Source organism: Octodon degus, unplaced genomic scaffold (assembly GCF_000260255.1).
Source record: "Octodon degus isolate 3935 unplaced genomic scaffold, OctDeg1.0 scaffold00054, whole genome shotgun sequence".
Lineage (NCBI taxonomy): Eukaryota > Metazoa > Chordata > Mammalia > Rodentia > Octodontidae > Octodon > Octodon degus.
In genome coordinates, this window is record NW_004524630.1 from 82768 (window position 1) to 87149 (window position 4382).

The 4382-nt window shown below is 37.1% G+C and overlaps 1 protein-coding gene across 2 annotated transcripts in view; it reads right to left on the bottom strand.

Annotated features, from left to right (window-relative positions):
- LOC101566292 (zinc finger protein 709-like) overlaps window positions 1-4382 on the bottom strand; it is a 67239-nt gene that overhangs the window by 38647 nt on the left and 24210 nt on the right. The window lies entirely within an intron of this gene.

Here is a 4382-nt window from a genome sequence, read left to right on the forward strand (position 1 = left end):
CACTGAGCCATCTCTCCAGCCCCAGAAATAATTTTCTGATAAGGGCTATACTACAAACCATATTGTAAATGTCAAAACAGAAACAGTGTTGAATCATCCACTTATACTAAATAGACAGTATTGAAATATATACAGCACACAGTAGTTTAGTAGTTCATAAGGTTTGGGGAAGTAGGGGAAATAAGGAGAGGACTTCTTTAGGAGTGAAGTAAAATATTCTAAATGAACTAGGCTGTTGACTGTATATTTTGCAGTGAATGAAACAACAACTGTTTAAGCGGAGATGGCACAAAGAAAACTTCTACCTAATAATAAATAAACAAACCATTTGGGGAAAGACCTGCAGCACAACTAATAATAAGGCCTGAAAGGAAAGACTGCAAAAAAGGCAACAGATCTGACAATGAAACTTTGTAATAAAACAACCAATGTTAATTTGCTAGCCTTGTTTTGAAATTATGTACTATACGTATTGTAGAATGTTACTTTCTGTCTTTATTTTTGCTATTTGCTTTTGCTTTTGTTTTTATTCTTTTTTTCTATAATTTTATTGATAAACAAATAGTAATGAGACAGTTTCAAATCAAATTGGTAGGACAGTTTCAATAATTAACACATTGCATACATTCCTCCCTGTTTTTATTCTTTGAAATTAAATTAAATTTTAAAAAGAAGGAAATGAAAAAAGGGGTTTGAGAGCAATAAAAGAAATCAAGGAGGGCCAGTGAGATAGCTCAGCAGACTAAAGCAAATGCTTAGGCAAGCTCAGGAAGCAAGTTCATCCCAGGCACCACATGCCGTGCCAACCCCACCCCCAGGCAGACTGAGCTGGCCACAGTTCAGATGCAGGGGCGCACACCTGTGATCCCAGTGTTGGGGAGTCTGAAAACAGGAGGATCAGTACTAGTCCAAGCTGTGTGATGAGACCCTGTAACAACAAAATAAATTAAAAAAAAAAAAATCAAGGAGTAATAAAATTAGCAAAAGCTAATTAATAAAACAGGGAAGGCACAGAAAAAAGTAATGAGAAAATGAAACAAATGAAGAAAACAATATGGAAATGAGGAAGAATGGGAAGCAGAGAAGACAAATGGACAGAAAAAAAATGGAAGAATCCTGGAGACCAATGTGAATCTGTTTGCTACATCCCAGTACAAAAGTATGGCAGTAAGGCAGCTGGCTGGGTTTTGTAGAAAATGTCTTCTTACAGGCCAGGGAGATAGCTCAGCAGAATAAGTGCCTCACTCACAAGTGCAGGGTCCTGAGTACAATCCCCAGGACCTGGGAAAAAAGAAAAAAGAAAAAAGAAAAAGAAAAGATCTTGTTACTAATAAAAAAGTGACACGATTGCTGACCTTCTATGTAAGCCTTGGCAGTATCCTCTGAGATATGTTAGAATTTGGGATGAAAATAACTGACAAAGGTGAGAGCAGAAAACTTACTAAACAGAGCGAGGTAAATTTTATCCACAGAGAAGGCCATCTGCCATGCCTCGGCACAGGAGGTCCTAAAGATAGCAAATAAAAATGAAGACATAGGATAGGACAATGAGGACTAAACACCATCATGCATAGAATTTCTTCTCTATACAGGGACCACTCATGAGGGAAAACTTTGGATAACATTAAACCCAAATAAAAAAAAACCCATAAAAGTATAATATCAATACCATAACTGCCATGAATGACCACATCCCCGGACAAGCCACAAGCTAGACACTGTCACAGAGGCTAACAAGCACACTGTAATACACTGAAGCAAACAGACAGTGGTAAGAGCCAATAACAAAAAACAAGATATGAATGCAGCAAAAGGCAAAAAGAAGCCCAGGACACAAAAGTGGTAAAGAAGCAGGCGCACCACTAATGACAGCACAGGACAAGTTCAGAGATGGGAAATCCAACAAGAAGCGCTACGTGGAGGAGAGCCGTTTGTTTTTACTCCAGAGGGCTGATCAGCAGATGCCCTGCAGCACTAACAGACTCATCAGAAGCACAGCTGCAAGGCAGCCGGCTGGAGCTGCCATGGGACAGCCCAGAAGCCAAAAAGAATAACCGGAGACAACTTTCGAGATTTCCCAACAAGCATGGCTGCTGTACTTGCTGAGATCAGAACAGAATGGTGAAATGGTGAAACTTAAGTTTTGACACAGAACAAATAGTGACTTAATAACTCTATGCTATTTATCACCTGTGTAGGCATTTCACTGTCTTTTTAAAGGCCAGAACAGGCAATTTAGCAGGAGATCATATTGGTACAAAACTAAGAGAGAATTGCAAATACCTTACATTTCCCAGAAATTCAAGTACTAAACAGCACATTTTCCAGAAAGAAAGACTGGCTTCCATCATATGAATTTGCTGGCAAATTTACCATTTCTCAGACAGTAATTAAGAACTGTTCATTGTAATGTACTTAGAACTATTCTGATAAATGGTATTAGGTGTGTTTATACATATAAAACAAGAAATATTTTTCCAAAGAAACGTAGACATTCACAAAAAAATCTATTACAACGTGAGAAATTTTCCTTCAATTTCAAAGTAAAACTATTACGTAGATTGTACCAGAAAAGTACTGTAAATAACAGGGAAGAAACAGCTTCCTAATTCTCATCTGTTTACATTCCTCGCTGGAGGGATGGAATACAGAACATCAGTCACAGCTAGCATGCGCTTTATCACTTAACTGCATTATTGATTTCACTCACGTGGTTTTGCTATGAAATACGTATTTTTCATTATTTAGATGGGGCATCCAGCTCAGGTTTGCCTTGAATTCCCTAGATAGTCCACACTGTCCTCTAACTTGTACTGATCCTCCTCCATCTTTGTACAAAGTGCTGGGATTTTAAACATGAGTCACTATGAAATAAATTTAAACTTACATGGAATTAAGTGATAATTTTAGCATATAATGTCAATGTTTGCAAGAAAATACTTTCATTTACATATATAGCATTAAAGAAATATAAATATTTGATCAGAAATACAATGACTAATTTACAGGACTAAGTGTATTGGAAAGCCATACAAGTAAAGTGACACACATGTAATCCCAGGATTTGGGAGGCAGAGAGGCAGAACTGTCACAGCCTTGGCTGACTCAGTACCACAAAGCTATGCTGAGGCTCATCATGAAAAAGCATCAAAGAAAGAACTGATATGATTATTTGAATCTTGACATATTTTCTAAAACTCAATTTTTGTCATTTCTTAATGACAAAATTTTTAATTTCTTTTGTCTTCATAAATGACCTGATAAAGTACATGTATTCCGCAACTACCAAATGTTACAACGAATGGAGATACAATATATGAATTACTTCAAAATCAGAAAAAATCTCAAGGATATTCATTGTCTCCATTATTCTATCACATGGAACAAAAATTCATGTGTTATCATAGCACGTATAGGCAAGACAGACCAAAAGGCACAAAGGAACAGAAATTAAAGATGACACCTCTATGCACGAATAATAAAGAATCATGATGCAAAATTCAAAGACAGCAACAGGAAGGTTATGCTCCCAGAGCCACCATCAATGGGAAATTCATCACTATCTCCTGGTTTCAAAATTCACTGACACAATCCCCACACAATAAAACTATTTGAAACATAATCAGAACACAAATTATAAGTAAATGTAGCTCTTAAAAAAAATTTATCTCAAGGTCAGTACACACAAAATTGTGAGAATTCAAAAAAGATGTTTTTTAAGCACCAGTGTTTATCTATCAGTACAAATGCAAAAAAATGTTGTTATTAATACAATCAATAATGCAAGAATGACCCTATATCATGTGCACATAATAAACATTTTAGGGCAATAAAAACTACAGTCAAAAATACACCTAAAAAACATCTAAGTAGAATATTGAACTTGTTTAAAATTTTCACAAATAATTTTGAAATCTGCTCTGACTAGCACAGTGGATTAAGAAACAAAATCAAGGGTCAGCAAATAGTTAAGCAGATTAAAGTGCCTGCAAGCAGGTGCAGGGGCCAGGGGTTCGATCCCCAGGGCCCACCATGCCAGCCCCGGCCCCTGGGGATGCTGAGATGGCAATTGTGACTGGGTGTAAATAGGTGGATCACTACCAGTATGATCTAATAGTGAGACCCTAAACACCCTTGTAGACCATTCCCTAAAATACAAAAAAAACAAACAAACAAACAGAAAAATCAAACAATATGTTTCACACAAGAAACACATTTAGGGGCTGGTGAGATGGCTCAGTGGTCTAAAGCACCTACTTAGAACAAGCTTAGCAAATCACAGGGACCACGGTTCAATCTCCCAGCACCACATGCCAGCCAGCCCCGCCCCCTGGTGGGCTGAGCTGGCCACACACAAATAAATAAATAAATAAATAAATAAA